This window comes from Capsicum annuum, chromosome 4 (genome assembly GCF_002878395.1).
Source record: "Capsicum annuum cultivar UCD-10X-F1 chromosome 4, UCD10Xv1.1, whole genome shotgun sequence".
NCBI classification, from domain to species: Eukaryota; Viridiplantae; Streptophyta; class Magnoliopsida; order Solanales; family Solanaceae; genus Capsicum; species Capsicum annuum.
This window is the reverse complement of record NC_061114.1, coordinates 229,790,639-229,803,279: the sequence shown is the minus strand read 5'-3', so window position 1 is coordinate 229,803,279 and position 12,641 is coordinate 229,790,639.

Sequence of the window (12,641 nt, the reverse complement as noted above, 5' to 3'; positions counted from 1 at the left end):
GTAAAATTCCATTTTTCAGGCGGGTCCTGAATTGAAAGTAAATTCCCATTTTTTAGGAGGGTCCTGAACATAAAGTAAAATCTCATTTTTCAGGAGGGTCCTGAACATAAAGTAAAATTCCATTTTTCAGGAGGGTCTTGAACATAAAGTAAAATTCCATTTTTCAGGAGGGTCCTGAATTGAAAGTAAATTCCCATTTTTCAGGAAGGTCCTGAAGTGAAAGTAAATCCCATTTTTTAGGAGGGTCCTGAATTGAAAGTAAATTCCCATTTTCCAGGAGGGTCCTGAACATAAAGTAAAATCCCATTTTTCAGGAAGGTCCTGAGCATAAAGTAAATTCTCATTCTTCAGGAGGGTCCTGAACATAAAGTAAAATCCCATTTTTTCAGGAGGGTCCCGAATTAAAAGTAAATTCCTATTTTCCAGGAGGGTCCTGAACATAAAGTAAATTCTCATTTTTCAGGAGGGTCCTAAATTGAAAGTAAATTCCCATTTTTCAGGAGGGTCCTGATCATAAAGTAAAATCTCATTTTTCAGGAGGGTCCTGAACATAAATTAATTTCCCATTCTTCAGGAGGGTCCTGAACATAAAGTAAAATCTCATTTTTCAGGAGGGTCCTGAATTGAAAGTAAATTCTCATTTTTCAGTAGGGTCCTGAGCAAAATAAATTCTCATTTTTTAGGAGGGTTCTGAACATAAAGTAAATTCTCACGAATATGGATTTCCAATAGTAGCGGAATTAAGTGAAGCGAATTTGCCCCTATTTCAACAAAGAAAATTTGTCAGTTAAAAACTTAGTGGTGGCTTGCAACTCTTGGCTTCTCAGGTATCTGCCCAGCACTCGTTCCTTTCATATTTGTTCCAAATCGCTAACACTTGCCCTGTCTTGCCGCATCATTGCCCCAGATCCAGATTGAGGGAAATGAGTTCTGACTCGAACAATGGGTTTCCATTTTACCATGCCCCTGAGGTGCACCATTTTCCCAAATTTGAATGCTTCCACGAATCCAATAGCCTGTCGATTGATAAACTTTCTTTGCTTCGTGTTGAATTACGATCATATTTCTTTCATGTGCTAGTCCTTGGATTTTTCTCATATAATTGGAAAGACTGGTAGTAAATTTTAAAATTCTTTCTCACTTGTTTTGACACAGACTTGACTTAAAATGTACAGAAATGATGGTGACTTTTATTTTGATAAATGACATAAAAAGACAAAAAGCATGAATATGTAAATGAAAGAAAAGGTCAATGTCCTATATTCAAAAGAAAACTTATTTGAATACGACAAACAACTCCAATGAGTATGCCATGCATTTTAGATTAAGCTGCCTGATCTTCCTATCCAAACTCCCCATTTGTTGTTGAGTTCGTGCCTTTTCCGCTGAGTCGCTTCTTCAAATCTATTGGAATCATACATCACATTCAATTGACGACATCTTAAAAGAGTTTCGCCAACGAATCTCTTTCTTTTCACTTTTCACTTTTCTCTTGAACTCACCATCGCCTTACGGTGCCCGTGAGGGTTTTCACCAATAAGACTCTCTTATTTTTATTTTTCTCCACTCACCATCGCCTTATGGTGCCTACGAGAGTTTTCACCAATAAGACTCTCATTTTTATTTCTCTCAACTCACTATCTCCTTATGATGCCCACGGGGGTTTTCACCAATAAGACTCTCTCATTTTTGTATTTCTTTCCTGATTTTTTATGCTGAGGGAGACAAGTGGTACCTCACAATGTATCATCATATCCATTGCATGCTTAGCCTTAACATTATTAAAAATTGATCTGAAGGACTTTCTTTAGTTGTAACTTGGCTTTTGGATAAGGTTAGAAAAGGATGGCAAGGGGTTCAAACGACACTTGAAGTGGGGGTGGGACTTACAACTTTTGGAATCGCCTCAAACAACACATTAACTCATGCCCCAGTTTTTGTTGACTGGGTGAATCTTAAATCTTTATTTGGTTGGACCGAGCCCGAAATAGGGTAGCCTACGTATCTCACTCCCGAGAGAGGAGAGTCAGGTCGCACGTAGTTCCATCAGCTTGTTCTTTGTTTTGATTTGCTTTTTTTCTTTTATTTTCGAACTCTTTCTTTCATTCTTATTTTCTTGACATTTATCTTTGACTCTATTTTGATTCCAAAAGAGGGATATGAAAGAAAAATAAAACGAAGCTCAAATGGGTAATCAAAGGATAACACAATGTCTGGATAGAAGAATAAAATGCCTTCATCATATCAATCTTAAAAAATGCAAGTACTAAACATGCAATAAAATCATCAAAGGATCAAATATCATACATAATATCTTTTGACCGCATCAACATTGATAGCTATTTCTGCCATTTTGCCTTCAGTATCTGTCAAATATAAGGCTCCATTGGGCAACACTTTATTCACAACGAAGGGACCTTGCCAGTTAGGGGAGAACTTGCCTTTCGCTTCAACCTGGTGAGGAAGGATACGTCTCAATACCAACTGACCAACTTCAAAATTCCTGGGATGGACCTTTTTGTTATACGCTCGAGCCATCCTCATCTGATACAACTGGCCATGACACACAAACGTTAGCCTTTTTTCCTCAATCAAACTCAAATGTTCTAGTTGGGTTTTTACCCATTCATCATCATCAATCTCTGCTTCTACAATGACTCAAAGAGAGGGAGTTTCAACTTCTGCAGGGATGACTGCTTCTATCCCATACACCAATAAATATGAAGTTGCCCCTGTTGAAGTGCAACGGTGGTGCGATAACCTAGCAATGCAAACGGCAACTGTTCATGCCACTGTCTAGACCCTTGTACCATTTTTTGCAGTATCTTTTTTATATTCTTATTGGCGGCTTCTACAGCACCATTGGCCTTTGGGCATTATGGAGTAGAATTTCGATGTGCGATCTTAAACTGTTGACACACTTCTTACATCAAATAACTATTGAGATTGGCAGCATTGTCTGTAATGATTATTCTAGGAATTCCAAAACCTACAAATGATATTGGCATGAACAAAATCTACCACAGCCTTTTTTGTCACTGACTTGAAAGTTACTACTTCTACCCACTTTGTGAAGTAGTCAATGACTACCAAAATGAATCTATGTCCATTTGATGCCTTCGGCTCAATCAGTCCAATCATATCCATTCTCCAAGCCACGAATGGCCATGGAGCGGCCATTGCATGCAACTCAACAGGAGGAGAACATATAAGATCACCGTGCACCTGACATTGATAATATTTTCGAACAAATTTAATAGAATCCCTCTCCATAGTAAGCCAGTAATAACCTGCTCGAAGAATCTTCTTTGATAAGACATGACCATTCATATGCGACCCGCATACTTCAAAGTGTATTTCAACCATGATTGTCGAGGCTTCTCTTGCATCTACACACCTCAAAAGTTCCAGATCTGGGGTTCTCTTATATAAGATTTCCCTACTTAAGAAAAATCCACTAGCCAAACGCCTAATAGTCCTCTTTTGATCATTGGTGGCATATGTTGGGTATTCTCCTGACTGAATGTACCACTTGATGTCCAAGAACCAGGGTTCTCCATCGAGCTCTTTTTCAACCGCATTACAGTAAGCATGCTGATCACGACTTTGTATATGCACTGAATCAATGTAGGCTTTATCAGGATGTTGGAGCATTGAAGACAGAATGACTAAAGCATCAGCAATTTCATTATGAATCCTTGGAATATGCCTAAATTTTACCAACACAAACCATTGACATAGCTTCTACAAGCATTGTCGATACGGGATGAGCTTCAAATCTCGTGTCTCCCAATCGCCTTGAATTTGATGGACGAGCAAATACGAATCTCCCAATACCAATAATTCTTGGACTCCCATATCAAGAGCTAACCTCAAACCAAAAATGCAGGCTTCATACTCTGCCATATTGTTAGTACAGTAGAATCGAAGTTGTGCTGTTACCGGGAAATATTATCCCGATTCAGAGATAAGTACGGCACCTATTCCGACTCATTTCATAATGACAGCTCTATCGAAGAACAAATTCCAACCTGGATCAGCATCTATAATGACTTTATCGACACACGACACTTCTTTGTCAGGAAAATATGTCTTTAATGGCTCATACTCTTTATCGATGGGATTCTCAGTAAGATGATCTGCCAAGGCTTGGGCTTTCATGGCGGTTCGAGTCACATATATAATATCAAACTCGGTAAGCAATATTTGCCACTTTACCAATCGACCAGTCGGCATGGGCTTCTGAAAGATATACTTCAAAGAATCCATGCTGGAGATGAGATAAGTAGTATAAGATGAGAGATAATACTTCAACTTCTATGCTACCCAAGTTAGGGCACAACACGTCCTTTCAAGAAGAGTATACCTGGCCTCATATGTGGTGAACTTCTTGCTAAGATAATAAATAGCCTGCTCTTTTTTGCTTGTGACATCATGTTGAACCAGGACACAACCGAAAGAATTGTCCATGACTGATAAATATAAGATCAAAGGCCTACCAGGCTTTGGAGGTACCAGCACGGGCGGATTTGACAAATATCTTTTGATTCGATCGAACGCTTCCTAACATTCTTCAGTCCATTTTACCGTAGCACTCTTTTTCAGCAACTTAAATATGGGCTCACAAGTGGTTGTGAGTTGAGCAATAAACCTGCTAATGTAGTTCAGTCTACCAAGCAAACTCATCACCTCCGTCCTATTCTTGGGCGGGGGCAAATCCTGAATGGCTTTGATTTTCAAGGGATCCAATTCAATCCCCCGACGGCTGACTACAAACCCCAACAGCTTTCCAGACGAAACTCCAAATATATATTTTGCCCGGTTGAGCTTGAGATTATACCTGCGAAGCCTTTCAAAGAACTTTCTTCGATCTTTAACATGGTCGGCCTGACTTTTTGACTTAATAATTACATCATCCACGTAGACCTCAATCTCCTTTTGCATCATATCATGAAACATAGTGGTCATGGCTCTTATGTATGTTGCTCCAGCATTCTTCAAACTGAACGACATCACTCGATAACAATAAGTCCCCCATGGAGTGATAAAAGACGTCTTCTCCGCGTCTTCATCATTCATAATGATCTGGTGATATCCGGCATAGCAATCCACAAAAGAGGCAACTTCGTGTTTAGCACAGTTGTCTAACAAAATATGGATGTTGGGCAGTGGAAAATCATCTTTCGGATTTGCTCTGTTCAAATCATGGTAATCAACACACACTCGAATTTTGCCATCTTTATTTGGTACGGGAACAACATTGGATAACCACATGGGATAATGAGCCACTCGAATTACTTTGGCTTCAAGTTGTTTTATGATTTCCTCTTTGATTTTAATACTTACATCAATTTTAAACTTCCTCAACTTCTGTTTGACAGAAGGGAATGCGGGATCAGTTGGCAATTTGTGAGCCACTAATTAAGTGCTTAAACCAGGCATATCATCATAAGACCATGCAAAAACATCCTTATAATCAATTAATGCTTGAATCATTCCATCTTTTAGCTATGGCAAAGCATGTACACTGATTTTAGTTTCCCTAATATCTTCTTGATCCCCTAGATTTATTGGCTCAGTCTCATTCAAATTAGGATTCGGTTTGTCTTCAAACTGTTCTAACTCTTTGCTTATTTCTTCTAGTGCTTCTTCTTCATCATATTCCCCATCCTGCTTTATTACATCTTGATTAGTTTGGATTTTAAGGTCAGAATGAAAATTCCGCATGCATGTCATGTCATTAGAATCAGCATAAAGAGAACTGTATATAAAAAAAACAAAAAAATATATTAGACACGTGTCAAAAAGGGACATTGCATTTCATTAAATAAAAAGATATAAGAGTTTAAGCATAGATGGCAACATAACATAAACAAACTAAAATCCGAATTACAACCCTGAATTAACCCGGATAAACAAAAAGAAAAACAAAATAAACTACCAAAACTCCCTCCTGACGGGGAGAGGAGTGACTTCTCAATTATTAGTCGGACGGCTGGGCCTATGAATTGCATGTCTGCCATACTGGTGCCTTCTCCTGCTTCGACCATATCAACTTCAACAAAAAGCTTCTAGCAGCTATCAGCCAATTCAACTTCAAATTCCACATGCTTTGTGGCACCGCTCTTAACAAATGATTCACTGAGTAGTGGCATTGGGCGAGGTAGTGACCATGTTTCCTTTTTCCTTCCCTTGGCTTTCTTTAAATCTTCAGCCGTAGGCTCAAATCCCAGACCAAACATGCCCACGTTCTCACTCAGACATATGGGACGAACTATACCGTGTAGAGACGCTCCCAAACCTTTTCCTGGCTCAAATCCGTATTTCCAAAGTTCACTCACCATCATAATAGAAGCGGAAGAAAATTGCGGTCCCGGTATAACCTGTCATTCAAGGATGCGATTCACTGGCACTGTATCAAAAATTTGATAGACGAATCTTCACCGGCGGACAAATCTCCTTCACCGTGAATAACCACTTCTTGCCTGTCATGCTCAAACTTAATCATTTGGTACAGTGTAAATGCAACCGCCTTGGCCTTGTGGATCTACGGTCTTCCCAATAATAGATTGTAAGAGGAGTCCATATTCAATACTTGAAACTCTATGGCGAACTCAACAGGACCTATGGTCAACATTAGTTCTATTTCGCCAATGGAGTTTGATTTTGCACCATCGAAAGCCCTGACACATACATTGTTGGGCCTGATCCTGTCAGCCCCAATATTCAACTTTTGCAAAGTAGAAATAGGGCAAATATTTTCACTTGAACCTCCATCAATCATAACATGAGTGACGTAGAAATATTCACGCTTCACTGTAATGTAAAGGCCCCGGTTATGCCCCGTACCTTCAGCACGCAATTCATCGTCAGAAAACCTGATTCGATTGACCTCAAAGATTTTTCCGACCATTTTCTTAAGTTGATTTATTGTAATCTCCCTAAGAACATATGCTTCATTTAATACCTTCAGTAAAATATCACGATGGTCCTTGGAGTGCAACAACAAAGATAAGAGGGAAATTTGAGCAGGGGTTTTCTTCAACTGGTCTATTATTGAATACTCTGGCAATTTCATCTTTTTCAAAAATTCTTCGGTTTTTTCTTTGGTGATAGGCTTTTTGATAAATGATGGTTCACTCACAATTGGCTTGGACTTTCTTAAACTTTCAGGCACGAAGCATTTTTTTGACCTAGTCAAACCCCCTACCTCATCTACATCTTTCACTATTTTTTTCAAGTGATAGGTCATCACAGTCCCCCCATAATTCTAGGGAACCCTTTTCGTATCAACTATCGGAGGTTGGGTCACCAGTTTGAAGACAATAGATGCTGCCAGTACTCTTTTCACCGTCAAGATGGGCTGACTTAGAGCTCCTACCACTGTCAACTTAGGTTTATTCTGACTTAAATCAACATACCTTCTGGCGCCTTGTACTGTGATCAGGAGTTTCTTTGTACTTTCTTGGGCTTTATCTTCTCTCATTCCTTCCTGGCTCAATGACATTGCTTTCAAAGACTCTGCTACATTCATCGATCTCTCCTCAATGGTCTGTACCTTGACAATAGGCTTATAACACCTTGAAGACTCTTTCCCATCATATATCAATTCTAACATATTGGTTTCAGCATGGGTTGGCAGCGGATTCTGGTTAATGTTTGGACCGTTCGGGGCCTGGACTAGCATCTGATTTATGTCAATTAAATCTTGAACAGCTCTCTTTAAATGCCAGCATTTCTCGATATCATGGCCTGGCATGTCAGAGCAGTACGCACACCTTAAAGAATAATCAAGATTCCTCGGTGGTGGATTTGAAAGCCTTCCTTGAATTGGGCTTAAGACTTTCAACTTTCTCAACCTATCAAACAGGCTAGCATATGACTCCCCAAGAGGTGTGAATTGATTTTTGACCACCTTCTCTTTCTTATACTTGGGCCTAGGTTGAAAACTGGGTCTGGAGGGGTTTTGATAATTCGATGGAGCGAATGGGCGATTTTATGAAGCTTGCGCGCGCCATTGCAAGTAAGAAGGGGTTTGGGCATATGGCTCCACGCTATTTACTGGGTACGGGGGTGGTGGAATAAAATATAAAGGGTTTTGTGGAGGGTAGTAATGGTGGGGAGGAATATGTGGAGCTTGGGCGTAGACTTGGGCTTGGGATTGGAGATAGGGGCGAGGTGGTCTTTTGGGATAGGAATGGGTTCCAGCTACAATAGTCGCCACATCCTCTTTTTTATTTTTACCTCCGAATGCGCCAGATCCACCTTGAATCACTTGTGTGGTGGCTTTTAATGCGGTAAAACTCACTATTCGGCCGGTCTTGATTCCGTCCTCTATCATCTCCCCCATTTTGAGGACTTCAACAAAAGACTTTCCCATTGTTGGAAGTAAATATTGAAAATAGGTCTCATCCTGTGCCTAAATAAAAACCTCTACCAACTTACTTTCTTTCATTTGAGGCTTTACCCTGACGGCCTATTCACGCTACCTTATCGCGTATTCCCTAAAACCTTCAGTGCTTTTCTTCTTCATATTGACCAAGGATTTTTTGTCCGGAATCAGGTCAATGTTATATTGAAAATATTGAACAAACTCAAAAGCTAAGTCATCTCAGCTGTTCCACTTGTCGATATCTTGATCGATAAATCATTCTGAAGCTAGATCAGAAAGACTTTCGCCAAAGAAGGTCATGAGCAGCTCTTCCCTTCCTCCTGCAGCCCTCAACTGGTTGCAATAACGTCTAAAGTGTGCCACGAGATCACCGTGCCCTGCATACTTCTCGAACTTGGGCATTTTAAAACTTAGGGGAAGGTTGATGTCTGGAAACATGCAAAGATCTCTATAGGAAGCACTCCTATAATCTTCGATTCCCTGCAAATTCCTCATAGCCTGTTCTAAACTTTTCAACTTCTGTGCTATGATTTCCTATTCCTCTGTTGCGACAGGTTTCTCCATATCAAATGGAAATGCAGGTGACTGAGTGTACCCATACGGTTCATTCATTCTCAAAGTAGGCTTCGGGGCATAATACTGACTATCTGGAACCTTCAATACTGGCTCACTGGCAGACCTAAGAAGCCCCATTATGGGACGCACAACATATATGGGAGCTTCAGGTGGTGACGGAGCCACGAATACCGGCGTGATCGGTGGCGCCGGCTGAGCAGTGGGTCTTGATTGGGGAGCTGCCAAGGGCACACCAGAACTGCCAGGATAATAATGTCGCGGAGTGAATCCTGGCGCGTGCTCAGGTGACTCAGTAGGAGCAGAGAATTGCGCCTGAGAGAGCGGTGGACAATTAGAGATATTTCTAAGACCTTCAGGGAGTGGAGGAGGAGGCATTCCGCTGGCTCATGCCTGGTGCAAATCTATCAATTATTACCTGAGCCTTACTAACTCCTCATTGTGTTCTGAACTTTCTTTCCTGTGATCCTGATCAGGGTCAATGAGCAAATTTTCAATCTCTCTGCTAGCCATAGCGAGCTTTGCTTTGGATCTAGTGAAGTATGGGTGACTAGCCAGAGTTCTGCAAACCTACCACTGTTATCTGAAAGAGCATGCTCATCAAAGATGACATCCGTTAGGATGAGGGCACACAACAAGCATGAGAATCACATTGGTAAAATTGTCCTAAATTCATGTTCATTTCTATCAGCTTTTGAGGGTAGCGTGGTCATTTTAATATCATCCTGATTTTTATCTACACTTATTTTTATCTACACTCTATTATTATTATTATTTTTTATGTTTTTCTTTCCCTCTCTCTTTTTTTCTTTTTTTTTTCTTTTCCTTTTTTCGTATTAATCTCTGTTCTTTTCCTTTCTTATCTCATCATCCTTTCTTTCTTTTCTTCTCTCGCTATCTACCTTCATTTTATCATTATTTATGGCTTTTGTTTTTTTTAAATGAAAAACAACGAAACAAAAGGATTAGATCAAACCCAAAAGCAGGTTGCCTACGTATCATGTTGTACATGAATCAGATCTTGCGTAGTTCAGGCAACATATGTATAAACATTACATGATTGAAAATTTTTTTTCGCGAAAACAAAAACAAACAAACAAAAGGAAGACGTAACCTCATAACATTTGATGAAAGGAAGAAACAAAACATGCAACGAATTTAGGACCGCTTTAAAAAATAAAGAACAAATACAAAATAACATTCTAGACCCCTAAGACGACATACGTGAAATTACTGATAAAGACCCTAATACCAAAACAACTTGGCTCTGACTTAAAACTGACGCCACCCTACGATGACAGAAACATAAAAGACTCAAGCCGAATAAAGATAAGAAATGCTCTTTCAGAATAGTGCTCTGCGTGATGACCCTGGCTGAGATGGACCTGCCTGTGAAGTTCTCTTTCTCCCATTCAAATTTTGTAGCATATCCTGTAAAGACACCCTGATATTAGGGAAGAAGCTTCGGGCCCGTATTCCTGCCTCATGAGGAGTGGACTTGGAAAGATTATTCTAACACCTTTCTACCGTCTTGAACAAATCTACTAACTGAACTCTTAGTGTCTCCACTTTGGACCCCGCACCTTCATCCTGATGGTCGTCAACTATGCATTCTTCCTGTATTCTCCCTCTAAGCTACGCTGGTAAGGGTTGACTGATACCCCGAGGGACAGATTGAAGCTAGACCCCATATCCCTGAGTGTACCCCGGATTATCTAAACTTTCTTTGAGGGTGTCCACACCTAGCTTTGTTGCATGCTTCCAGAATTGCTCGTATTTGCTTTCACCTAAGGCTTGGTCCTTGAAGTACTCAACATCCTTTAGAAGATCCACTACTGGTGGCACGTCCTGCGGCCTACTCAACAGGCGCATTACCCTAGAAGGACTGTATGGTCTAGTACAATTAAGCCCTATCATAACTAGAAGGAGCTGCATTTGACAACTAAACAAGATTATCTTTGGTCGAAGCCACAGACAAGTCCACAAAATGTTATCCCCGGTTCTTGACTCAAGAAATTCAATCCAAGCATCGACTCCCACGGGTAGCGAGAATCTATCCAAACACAACCTGAGGTCCATGGCTTTCACTCGATTGGGAATACAACAATGTACCACGTCTGGTCTAACTAAAGAAGGCGCATGCAAATGCTCCATCATCCATAACTGCAATATCTGGTTACTGCCCTAAAAAAATCTCATCCCCTCTTTACTTCGGTTAAAGCCTTATATATTTCTGTTAAGATCATGGGTATGAGAGTGAACCTGCCCTTTTGATTAATGCCCTTGTCATTTTGATCCTTATGAAATAGAGCCATCACCACAGATTGCAAACGTGTATTAATACGTCTTTCTTCTAGCGGAAACACTAAAGTACCTAACAAAGCGAGGGTGAAGACTTCAAGACGCTTTCTCTCCCACTTCTCCTTAGTCATATGAAATTCATCCCAAAAGCAATCAAAACCTTCCGAGGGCCCGAATCTAGTGAACAAAAAATCTAAGGAAACCCACGAATCACTTAAACAACCCAAACGCATACCCTTACTTTTTAAACCACAAGACTGCAAAAATCTCACGCCAGTATGATTTCGTGCACTGATCATATCCTTCTCGATATAGGGCAAATGCAACAAATCGGATATTTCTGCCAAAGTAGGAGTCATTTCACATTCTCCAAACTACTTGGATCCCAGAAGGTCAATAAAGCCTCTATTAAATCTGGACGAGGGGTAACATGCAGAAATTCCGTAAGATCACCTAATAGTTTAATCAGTTTCTGCTGATCAACATAGTTAAACATTTCCCACCACTTGATTAACTTTTTGGGTACCTTGACAACCATCAGGACTCTAGACTTGGTGGACAAATCCATCTTGTAATAACAAATAAGACGTTATCTCAAAAATTCGACAGGAGTAGAAGATTCCCAACCCTTGGGATTTTTGACGCAAGCATATGCCGATAGGACAGACCACTTCATGACTCCAATTTGCCGAATAGAAGTACTGAGCGAAATCAGTCTACTTGGCTAACAACTCTAGATTACGGGGCGAGAGACCTAGGCTAATAATAAAACAAAGGCCAACACAAAGATTACCAGACCCACCGAGGGTGGCCTACGTATCCCAACCCGAGGAAAGGAAATCAGGTATGCGTAGTTCATCCAGATTGGACAATTAACGATTAACTAATAAATTGACCATAACTTAAGAGACAACCAAAAACAAATGAATAAAAACTTTTTGGATTTTCAACTAGCCATTTCAACTAAAACTGACACCACCAATTATGAAAAAAATCTTTTTGGTATTTTGTTTTTCACAAATAAGTAGAAAAGGCAAGCAAAACCCTTTTTTTTTTCATTTTTTTTGTTGAACTTACGGTACTTTGAGAAGATGAATGCAAAAACGTAAAAAAAAATCTTTTTGAGTTTTTGGATCGTGAAGAACAAAAGCCATAAAGAACTCTAAAATAAACTACGACACTCCTTTTGATTCATTCTTTTCGACTCACTTTTTCTATTTTTTTTCTTTTTTATTTTTACCTACACACTTACTCCTAATAAATGTTTTTTTCTTTTTTTCAAATGAGTCCGTCAAATGACCATGTTATCCTTAAAGATGCAACAGTTAGCACCTAGGGATGCTTTAAAGGTGAGTCTCCTACAAAGGGCCATGTG